This window comes from Diceros bicornis, chromosome 1 (assembly GCF_020826845.1).
Source record: "Diceros bicornis minor isolate mBicDic1 chromosome 1, mDicBic1.mat.cur, whole genome shotgun sequence".
Classification (NCBI taxonomy): domain Eukaryota; kingdom Metazoa; phylum Chordata; class Mammalia; order Perissodactyla; family Rhinocerotidae; genus Diceros; species Diceros bicornis.
In genome coordinates this window covers 36,822,464-36,834,863 of record NC_080740.1, presented here as the reverse complement: position 1 = coordinate 36,834,863, position 12,400 = coordinate 36,822,464, and positions in this window count along the sequence as shown.

The following is a 12,400-nucleotide window of genomic DNA, read 5'->3' as shown; positions in this document are numbered from 1 at the left end:
CTGTATTTGGTTCATGTTCATTCCTGTATTATATTCCATTAAATGAATGTCCTTCAATTTATTTATTCAATTTACCATCAAAAGACATCTGGTTATTTTCATTTATTTTTTTGACAATTATGAACAGTGCTGCCATGACCCTCACTAATCCTATTCTCTATTTAACTCTTCAATTCTTCCAGTTTGAGTCTCCCAAAGCATCACAAATTGACTACTTGCGTCTACAGCATGTGGAAGCATGGCTACTGAGTTTCATGCTCCCCTATGAAGATTTTTTATGGGCAAAGCCCTGCCAAGTGCCCCTACATAGAACTCTATATTCTTCTGTCCTGGCAGAGTGGAGCCAGAGGAGATAGAACTTCTACAGAAGTGGCCAAAGCAAAGGGCACCGTGCGATGGGAGTATAGTACTGTTTGCAAACTCACTTAAAAACAAAAGAGTGAGTAGGTGGAATCGTGGAAACAACCAGGCTTTGTAGATTGAATATGGGCTCCACTGCTTAATAGATCAGTGAACTGGAAAATTTTCTTCACTTCCCTGAATCTGTTTCCTCATCTATAAAATGGGATGATATTGACTGCCTGCCAGGATTGTAGGAGGAATTAAAGTAATAATATGGTATTGCTATATATAAGGATATTCAAGAAAATAGTCCATTTTCCTTACCACTGGATCTATTTCCAAAAAAGTAATTTTATATCAAACCAATTTAGATTATGGGTAGAGTAAGGTGGAAATGTTCTCTATACATGGGGTCATATATTAGTGAAAACAAGTCTTGGGCAGAATTACAGCCAGGCACTCAGCATCTCTGTAAGCAGAATGTAAATCACTCTCCTAGAGATGTTTCTCTTTGCTTGCCAGAATTCATTACCAGAGTTTCCAAAGTGCTACCCATTATGTCAGACCCAGTAAGTGCATATATGGTTTCTCAAAGAGGTAAACTGTCAAAAGTTGAGGAAGTTATTAATAACTCTTCTTTAAAAACCATCACTGCCAAAGCGGTTCCAGACTGAAGGAGCCATGGCCACATTAGCCCTTAGAAAGAGGCTGTCAGAGTTAAATGGGCCACTGGCACTCAATCCTGTGTCCCTTTGTGACTGACCCCACTCTGACAGTGGGCATTATATTTAATGGCTAAATAAAAGATCATTTTTCCTTCCAATCTGACTGGAAAAGAGAAAAGCATGGAGTTAATACCATGTTATGCCAAAGGGGCATATGAATCAGGGAAACTGACACATTGAAGTTTTACACTCTGATTTTCAAGCTTTTAATACTGTTTGGTGAATGTGATTCCCCAGTCTGGAAATTTGGAAATAATTCGCTCACTCAGAAGTCAGTATGTTATTTTTTAAAACTGAGAAAATATTGGAATTGTGTTTTCTCAGCGTGGTTCCCCTGAAATTCGTAAAATTCTCTCACTAATCCATGATGGAGGTGATGTATTTTGTCATTGCTGTTGCACCCTTGGAGCTCTTTTGAGAGTAAAGGTAGCATTCCTGTAAGATCTTGAATGCTTAGTAGTATTTCAACAGCAGGATCACGATGGAGTTCAGAGAATACTGGCCTGAGTCTTATGGACGAATCATGAAAGAATCCTTACTGAGTACTATGTGCCCATTGATATGCTGAATGGTGGAAGCATAATGGCGAGCAAAACATCCTTGCCCCTCTGAATCTTCAAAACTAGAAAAGTAATAGATATTAGTGAAATAATCACACAAATCTAAAATTATAGCGTGTGGTAGGAGAAACAAAGGAAAAACACATACAAATACACACATATACATACAGAGAGACAGACAGACAAACAAATGAGTTGTACGGCGTGGTGGAAATGACAAACTACTTAGAATTAGTTAAGCCTGGATTCAAATCCTAACTCTATCCCTTATTGGTTATGTCATCTTGGACGCATCAATTAACCCGTGATTATTTTCTGTTACAGTGAGAACTGTGAAAATTAAAATTAAAATCCAATGATACATAAAGTGCTTGGTACTGCACATGGCATAAATGAGCACTTAATACATTGAAATTTATGATAATAATACTGTGAAATTACTGAAAGATACTCAGTAATATTAACTGTTTACAAAGTTATGATTCACTTCATCTAGCAGATAAAAACCTGAAAATTTGAGGGGCTGGCCCCATGGCATAGTGATTAAGTGCGCGCTCTGCTGCTGGCAGCCAGGGTTCGGATCCCGGGCGCGCACCAATGCACCGCTCATCAGGCCATGCTGTGGTGGCGTCCCATATAAAGTGGAGGAAGATGGGCATGGATGTTAGCTCAGGGCTGATCTTCCTCACACACACACACAAAAAAGCCTGAAAATTTGGGGTACAGCAAGTTCTTCCTCTGTACATGTGTGTGTGCTTGTAAATTCAATATATTTTCTTATTACTTACACTGTAATTTTAAAGAATATTTATCTTTTTAACTGATTGATTAATGTGTGGATTTTATCTTGCCTCACCCTAATTTTTGACCTCCCCTACTCTACCTAGTGCCTAATTATCTACTGTAGAGCAACACTTCAGTAAAGTCAGGAAGTTTTCTTTTAGAGTGGAGAATCTTAATGCAATGCAGACCATCACTTTGTATCCACAGATTTACTTAAAGCAGGGCACAGCAATGTATGTTGCGAAGTAATTTTTCCTTTACTGTGGGTTATTCTTAAAAGCTGTGGCATCAAACATGAATATATTTAATGTATTTCTTGGTGTTTTTCTTAGCATTGTATCATTTATGTGAGGAACATAAAGTTTTGCTTTTTTCTTTTAAAACGTGATTTTTCTTTCAAAGGTTTTACAAGTTATTATTAAAATCTGGAGTAGAGAGGTGGGGAGTATACATTGGAAGGAATTCAGTATATTTTTTTACGGGAAAATGTCAATAATCAAACTGTCTGATTGCTCCCCATGTGAAGTATCAAGAAGACAGGTTTCTAGAGATTTGAAAAAATAAAATACATTAAAAAGTTGGGAAATATATATAAAGTTTGGAAAATAGTTTTATCTAAAATATTCTTTATTTTTTATTCTAAATTGCATATAATAAGTGATTCAGCTGGCTGCTTAGGCAATACAGTTTTTTGGTCAATACATTTTTATGGTTATTTTTATTAGCACAATAATCATTTATTTTATTAATAACAGGGAATCCTCTATATTTATCATTGTTGGAAAATCTTTTTAATATGCATAATCTATTTTTTGGTCTTAGGGGAGTATAATAATTAACATAATTGAGATAATTGAGTCATTTAATTGAGTCATTTTTTCTAACAATCAAGAGTATTTCCATACTTATAGGTCATCAGTCTGATCATCATTACAAATTTCACTCTAAGGTATAGGAATTTGAGTTAAAGATAACTTAATCCAGGGTATTATATTGTATATGCAAGAGGATCAAATCAGCTAAATTCTTAGGTGTGGGATTACTAGTTTAAAGGATAGGTGTGTCTTCACAGAATTTTTTATAGTGTACTATCTGTACAATTCCAATAACATCTAAAGGCAAGACAGTAAATCTCTCTCAGCCTTAGTTTCTTTTTTCTGCAAAAGGAGGAATCTGGTAATGAAAGCATCTCTATCATAGGATGTTGGGAAAGAAAATAATTGGCGTCCAAGACTTTGTGAAGCATAACTCAATATAGGAATGCTAATCACTGCTTGAAAAGTTATTTGCAGTTAGGTCTTCCGTTCCTTGGACCTCCATGACTTTTGTATGAATCTTTATAACAACATGTATAACACTGGTATAGCTGAATGGTCATGATTTATGAATTTATCTGCCTATTGGATTCTGTACCCTTTTAAAGAAATAATTTTCTCTCTTTAGTTATTCATTTTTGCATTCTAAACTTTCACTTGATGCCTAGTTGCATAAATGTTTGAATGAATAAATAATACTAAAGTAGAGGAAAGAGGATTTATGGTACACCATTCCTGTTTCTGTCATTGACCATTTATCCATTCATTATTTTACATTCTCCACTCCAGAAAAGGAATTGTGTAAGTGAAGATGGGCTAGTACTTTGATCTTAGTAACAGGAAAGAACAAGTTCCTAATTGGAGAGTTGTAGGATTTGTTTAGAAAATTAATTAATGGAAAGAGGATGAGAAGGAAGAAAATTTTCATTCTGGGAAATATTAGTGCCTCTCTCCTTTGTCCAGGATACCATAAAAGCTGGGTATTTATTTCCCAATGAAATTAGAGCATCCACATTTGGCACTGCATCATGAGTTTATCATTGACTCCATAAATCCAGAGATGACTGGAAAGAATCATGGAAACTGGTCAGTATAATCTGGTACAGATGAGGAAATGGAGGCCCGGTGATGTCACATCCCACATCAACTTAATGGTAGAACCTAACTTGATTACTCATCTGCCAGTTCCAGTGCTGTGCTCCAGCCATCCAATCTAATTTGATCTGAGGTTTCTGGATAATCGCTTCTGTCTGTTGAGCTGAGATGATATGCTACGAGGGCCAGTATATACTTACCTAATTTTTCAGAGCCTTGAAAATTGACACCTTCTTGGATGTACACACATTCTTTTACCTCCCTCATGGATAAGAAATAGGAAGAAAAGCCAGAGATGGTAGATATTGGTAGAGAGGCTCCTCCCTGTTGGACAGTCTCGCACTTGAAGGACCAAGTAACAATCACACAGCAGGTGGGAATAGCAAGAATATATCATCGCAGCTCCTTAAACCTGGACTGGAATGTAGGGTCCTGACGGAATGTTGCTGGTCTCTGGTACATTGCAGTGAAGTGAGCAGGGGATTTTCCTCAGTTATCGGTGGAACATGGTTTATACTGGTTAAGAGATGTCCATTAACTCTGTCCAATTCTGTTTTGTTTTTAAGGAAAAATATTTCTTTCTGTACATCAGCTGTGCTTGGTGGCTTCTGCCTCTGTTTCTATTGCCTGTTTACTGAAAGACCGAGTGGAAAGTGACTGTTCTGTAACAGAAATTAGGAGAAAAATTGGGCTTGCACATAGTTCAGAGACTTCTCAGTCCCACTTATGTGCAAGTGATGTACAGAATTAGAGACAGGGTTCTCAGAGGAAAATATCACGCCGTCTACCCTGTCACTCTTATCTATTGGGCTTAAATGCTTTGTAAAAGCCAGATAACTTCAGCTTGTGATAAGGTTTCCTCTCCTGTGGTTCTATGAAAGACACTGGAGTGTAATGTGACAAGTAAAATCATCTTGCCAGCTTGTAATATGATGAGATTTCATTCATAGACTTCTCAAATATGATGGTAATTATTTGCAATTATGAACAACTGTAGTAGATTGCGTCTTCCCTGTGTTCAGGTTCTTTGCCATCTGACTTTCGCAGCTCCTGCCACAAAAGAGGTGGGATACATTTTTCTGCCCCTTAAGTTGGATTTCCTATGTGGTTTGCTTTAGTCAATGGGGTGTTAGTGGGCATGACATGATCAAAAGCTTGAGAAGTATTGTGCATTTGGCTGCCACCACATGAGAAGATGCCCATGTTAGCCACTGAGTCTAAGGAGGATGAAAGAGATGTGAGATAGTCACCCCCGCTTAAATTAGCTAACTACCAGCCAACACACATATGTGTGTGCTATTAGCTCAACAAATAGCATTATTGTATGCTACTGACATTTTATGGTTGTTACACAATATTATTGTGGCTATAGTTAACTGATACAAAAACATTTCTTTAAGTAGAGTAACCATTTAAACTTCTGTCCTGTTCTGTAAAAGAGATGCTATTAATAATTACATGTGACAACACATGTATGCTGGGACTGCTCTGGGTAAACCAAGATGTATGACCACCCTAAATCTAAGGATCTCTAAGCTTTTGTTAGTCCTAGAATTCTTGATGTGTCAGAATTAAGTTAAAAATAAACATACTCCCAGGGCTGGCCCTGTGGCCTAGTGGTTAAGTTCTGCTCACTCTGCTTCAGTGGCCTGGCTTCGGTTCCCAGGCACAGACCCACACCACTCATCAGTGGCCATGCTGTGATGGTGACCCACATACAAAATAGAGGAAGATTGGCACAGATGTTAGCTTGGGGCAAAACTTTCTCAGCCAAAATAAATAAACATACTCTATTTTCATTCATTTTACTTATTTTTTTAGAATTTATTCAATGCTTGCTGGGAACAAGGCTGATCTCAAGTGGCTTACACTTGATTAGGAAAGATAAATGGAAGAAATTATTATAATTGTCTAGACTCTTGGCATTTGCAAATTTTACAATTAAGTGTTATGACTTGTTCAGGCAACGATGTCCATGGCATGTAGAAATCTGAAATTCTGTGGGGGCATGGCTTAGAATGTTTACACCTTGAGGCTGGTGTGCAGAAGTAGTTAATAACTTAGTGAGTAGACCTAGCCAGCCACCTTGCATCTCCTTCTCAACTCAGCCTACATGATCTTTCCTTTTTAATTTCTTATAATTCCTGTGAATTAGGAAAAATCCTTCATTGTAGGAAACTGTGACCACCAAGTGACAAAAACTCTCTAATAAAAAGCTGACAAAGTGGCTAACTTGTAGTAAGGGTATGGACACAGGAAACAGAACTCTCAAAAGAAAGAAAATTTGAGAGAAAGCCAGAAACTATAGAAATCTTTATTTACAAATTTATGGATTAATCTCTCAGGAGCAACAAAGATTTACTATTCTAACCAGTGGAGATACATATACATATGCACACAAATACATACACATACATATCTATGTTCCTTTATGGAAATCAGAGAGCATTACATGGAAATGGGAAGATTAAAGCCAGGACCTGCAAGTTGGTTAGTTTCCTTAGACTTTTTCATTGAAGTATAAACACACATAGAAAAGCACACAAATGAATGAATTACCACAAAACAAACACATGTATGTAACTCCCAATCTACAAGACCACTGGAGCGGGTTTTAGGTTTGAATTGCCAATCAAACTCATGACACACAATTAAGCTTACACAGCACCAGGTTTACTCAGCTTTAAAAAAGGATACAGATCAGGGAGTAACTGCAGCTTCATCACAGAGACCTCAGACCCTCAGATGCAGCTTCTGATGTGCCGAATCACCACATACAGATGCATTTTGGTCATGAATTTGACAAAGACTGACACGAGTATGGATCACATAAGCATAGGGAAGCAACCAAGCCTAGGGACCTTCAGCTTAAATATCTTGCTAGCCATGTAGCCCCCTTCTTTTGTCCTTAAATTGTAAGTTATACAATGGACAGTCCTATAGCTCTGCACAGTGGGGTAAAGAACGTTCATAGATAAGTATTCAACATAGAGCAGGCCCTGAGAATCCTCTTCTATCTTCAGGGTTGATGTTACAAGAAATAGAGTATTATTGACCCCCAGAAGCCCTCTTCATGCTTCTTCTTATTAATATACAGCTCCTCCTGGTAATCACTATCATGACTTCTATCCCGTGGATTATTTTTTAAGTTGATGTAAAAGAATAATGCACTGTGTACTATTTCGTGGCTGGCATCTTTTGCCCTGCATCAAGTTTTTGAGATTCGTCAACCATGTTTTATGTAGCTGTGTTTTTTTTATATTGATAGTTAGTATCTCATTGTATGGATATACCACAATTTATTCATCCTGTTGTTGATTGACATTTGGATTGTTATTCATTTATAACTAGAATAAATAATGTTGCTATGCATATTCTTAAAAATGTCTTTTGGTACACATGTACATGCATTTCTGTTGGATATATGCCTAGGAATGGAATTGGTCCTAGGGCAACATCATATTTAAGTAGATATTGACAAAGTGTTTTCCAAAGTGGTTGTACCGATTTGTCTTTCTATCGATCCTAGGAAATAGTGGATTAGAGTTCCTATTGATCTACATGTTCTACATGTAAGGGATAGAAAAATTTTCCCTTCTTCCCTTCTAGTTCTTTGGCTGGCCTAATAAGTAAACTGACATAAGACAGATTAACAGGAGAAAAACAAATTTAATTTTGTACGTATGAGAGGCCCTATAAATATGAGACTCAAATAAGTGACCAAAGCAGAGACTTCTGTACTTTTTAGACAAGGAAACAATAAATTTGTGAAAAGTTGACAAGACAAAGGAGTTTGGGCTTGGAGTAGTGAATTAGTGAAGAAGTAACAAGGTTTGTTTGTACAGTCTTCTCAGGCCTAAATTCTCTGTTTCTGGTGATAAGGATGCCTTCTACCCTCCTGGTGCAGGGAGGGTACCTTTCACATGGGAGATTTATTTCCTGCTTTCAGGGGGATAAAAGAGTGTCAGAGTACCCTTCTTGTACCAGCTGTTTCTCAAGTGACTTTAATTCAAAATAATCAAGTGCCAAAGTGGCATATTTTGGGGTGGCATATTCTGCTCCCTTTTATACAACATTTGATATCATCAATAATTTTTATTGCTAATCTTGTGGGTGCATAGTGGTAATATTGTGTTTTTAATTTCCAGTTCCCTGTTGAATCATAAGGTTTAGGACCATTTTAAATATGTCTTGCCCATTTGAATATCCTCTTTTGTGAAGTGCTGATTCACATATATTCTTTGTTTTTCTATTGGAATGTCAGTCTTCTTTTTCATTGGTAGGAAGTCTTTATAAATTCAGGAAGTGGACCCTTTGCTGGTTATAAGTACAGCAAATGATATCTCTCTACTCTGTGGCTTGCCTTTTCACTATATTAATGGTATCTTTTAATAAACAGAATTTCTTAATTTTAATATAGTTCAATTTAGCAAACTTTTCCTTTATGGGTAGTACTTTTATTGTTCTGTTTATGAATTTTTTGTAATTCAGATTATGAGACTATTCTCCAGTATAATCTTCTAAGTGCGCCATTGTTTTATTATTTTAAAATATTAGCACCTGATAGGATAAATAATCTTGTTTTGTTCTTCAGCAGTATCTTGAATATTTTTGGCCTTTTTTATTTCATGGAAACTTTAGAATGAGCTTGTCAATTTCCCCCAAACAATGCCTGCTTAAATTTTTGTTGAGATTGCATTTAATGATCCTCACAGTGGTAAGTTATCTAAATCGTGAACATGAATATCTCTTCATTTATGCAAGTCCTTTAATAATTACTCTCAATAATGTTTTTTGATTTTATGACTAGAGATCTTACATGTTTTCATAGATTTAGTTTAGGTATTTGATGTGTTTGTTATTGTTATAAATTACATCTTTTTTTTTTTTTTTTGAAAGACAAGGAGCTGGACCATCTCCTCCACCCTAAGGATTCTTTTTTCTTTTATATATAATTTTATTTATTTATTCCCCCCAAAGCCCCAGTAGATAGTTGTACGTCGTAGCTGCACATCCTTCTAGTTGCTGTACGTGGTAGTTGCTGTATGTGGGACGCAGCCTCAGCATGGCCAGAGAAGCAGTGAGTCGGTGTGCGCCTGGGATCCGAACCCGGGCCACCAGCAGCGGAGCGTGTGCACTTAACTGCTAAGTCACGGGGCCGGCCCCAAATTACACCTGTTTTTAAATTTTATTTTCTAAATGTTTACTGTTGGTGTAGGAATACAATTAATTTTTGGATATTGGCCTTGCAACCAACAGTTCTGCTCAGTACACGTATTAATTTAATCATTTGTCTGTATTTTCTTTTGAATTTTTATATATGTAATTATGTCATTTACAAACAACAGTATTATTTCCTCTATTCTGATTCTTTTATCTTTTTTCTTCTTTTCTTGCCTTATTACATTGAGCAAGACCTCCAGTGCTATGTTGAATACAATGTCAGTGTTAGTCATCATTCCTGTATCATTTCTCACCTCACAAGGAAAAATTTTTAACATTTCTCTATCAAGTACAATTTTGCTGTAGGTTTTTTGCATGTGTATGCTTCTCCCTTTTCAAATCAAAAAATTTCCCTTTTGTTCCTGGCTTGCTAACAGGTTTTTTTTTTTTTTTTTTTTTGATTAATATGAATGGATGTTGAATTTTATCAAATGCTTTTTCTGTACTAGTTGAAGTGATCACATTTTTTTCTTTCTTTATTGTGCTAATGAGGTGAATTACACTGGTTATTTTCAAATGTTGAGCCATTTACAGAATAAGACTAATCTCTTCATAATATATTACCATTTTTATATGTTGCTGAATTTGATAATTTAAAAAATCTTTCACCTATCATTATTAAATCAGCCTATAAATTTTCTTCCTTTTAATATGTGTAATAGGTTTTGATATCTAGGTTATGCCAAACTCATATAATGATCTGGGAAATTTTTCCTCTTTTTCTATTCTCTGGAAAAGTTTGAGTAAGATTGGTGGTAATTTTTCCTTAAATATTTAGTAAATTCATTGATAAAGCCATCTTGGTCTGGATTTTTGTTCATGGGTATCTTTTTAATTACAGATTCAATTCCCTCATAGGGTAGTCATCTTTTCTATATCTTCTCATGACAGTTTTGCTAAAATATTTTTTCTAGGAGTTTTCATTTCATCTGAATTTTGATATGTATTGGCATAAAGATCTTCATAATATCCTCTTATTATCTTTTTAATGTTTGCAGTATCTGACCTGTAAACTCCTTTTCATTCTCCATATTGCTTATTTTTCCTTTCTCTCGTATTTCTTAAATCCCTTTCACTGGAGTTTATCACTTTAATGTTTTTAAAAAACCATCCTTTAACTTTGATTCTTCTTATTGTAATTTTGGTTCCTATTTTATTTTTTTCTGCTCTTTATTATCTCCTGCCTTCTATTATCCTTGAGTTTGATTTACATTTCTTTTTCTAACTTCTTAAGATGGATGACTATACTATTGATTTTTCAGTATTTTTATTTTCTAATAAGAGCTATTAATATATGAAAACAATGTAAGGCTATAAATGATAAGCTATAATTCCCTTTCTAAGATACCTTTACCTGCATCCTATAAATTTGGTTCTTTTTTATACTAATTTATTTCAAATATGTTTTATTTCCACTGTGATTTCTTCATTGATTCATGGTTTGCTTAGCAGTGTTTTGGTTAAATTCCAAAGATTTGGAGATTTTTCAGTTACATTCTTATAAAGTTATTTCTAGCTTAATTTCACTGTGGTCAGATTTCAATCCTTTGACAAGTTTGGAGACCCTCTTTGTGTGCATAAGATCAATTTTTGTAAGTGTTCCATGTGTCATTGCAAATAACATATACTTCTGTCATGTACTAGAAACTCAGTTGTGTCTGGCTTGCTTGTTGTGTTGATCAAATCTTTTATAGCCTTTTTGAATTGTTTTGTTTGGTTTGGTTTTGTCTGCTTGATCTCAGTGACTACTAGAGAAGTGTGTTAAAATCTCTAACTATAATTGTGAATTTGTCTTTTCTTGCTTTTAATTCTGCCCATTTTTATTTTTATATTTAGTTGCTCTGCTATTAAAGGCATTCATATTTATAATTATTAAATCTTTCTGGTGACGATTGTTTTATCATTATAAAACATTCCTCTTTATCTCTATTAGTGCGTTTTGCCTTATAGAATCATTTCCATGGTTAATATAGCTACACTAACCTTCTTCTGTTAAGTGTTCTTCATGGTATGTTTTTCTTCCTTTTACTTTCAAATGTTCTCTGTTCTTATATTTTTGAGTGGTCTTTAGAAGTAGCATATAGTTGGGTTTAATATTTTAAAACATTCTGATGATCTTTTTAAAATTTGGATATTTAGGGGCCGGCCCGGTGGCACAAGCAGTTAAGTGCACGCTCCGCTGCGGTGGCCTGGGATTCGCAGGTTCGGATCCCATGCACGCACCGACACACCGCTTGTTAAGCCATGCTGTGGTGACGTCCCATATAAAGTAGAGGAAGATGGCCATGGATGTTAGCTCAGGGCCAATCTTCTTCAAGAAAAAAGGGGAGGATTGGCATCAGATGTTAGCTCAGCCCTAGTCCTCCTCACGAAAAATAAAATAAAATAAAGTTTGGATATTTAGCACATTTAAATTTAATGTAATTATTGATACGTGTGGTTTTAAACCTACTTTCTCATCTTTATATTTGATAAGTTTCATTTTTTAATCTTTTCTTGCCTTCTCGCAGATTAATTTTTTTATTACACCCTTTTATGCACTATTAACTTGTCATTTGTATGGGGTTTTATTTTCATTTAATAGTTATCCTAGTAATTACAATATGTGTCCTTCACTTCTTAATGTTTATTATAAATTTGTACATTATCTCTTCCCTGAGACTGTAAAGATCTTACAATTCTTTAATTCTCTTTATCCTCCTTCTGACTTACACTATTGTTTGTGTATATTAATTAAATATATATTTTTAAATCCCACAAGACATTATTGTTAGTGGTTTCTACTGTCAATGTTTATTTCAATTTCCCATGCATTAATCATTTAGGTTAATTTTCTTTTCTTGTATCTTTGAGTTTT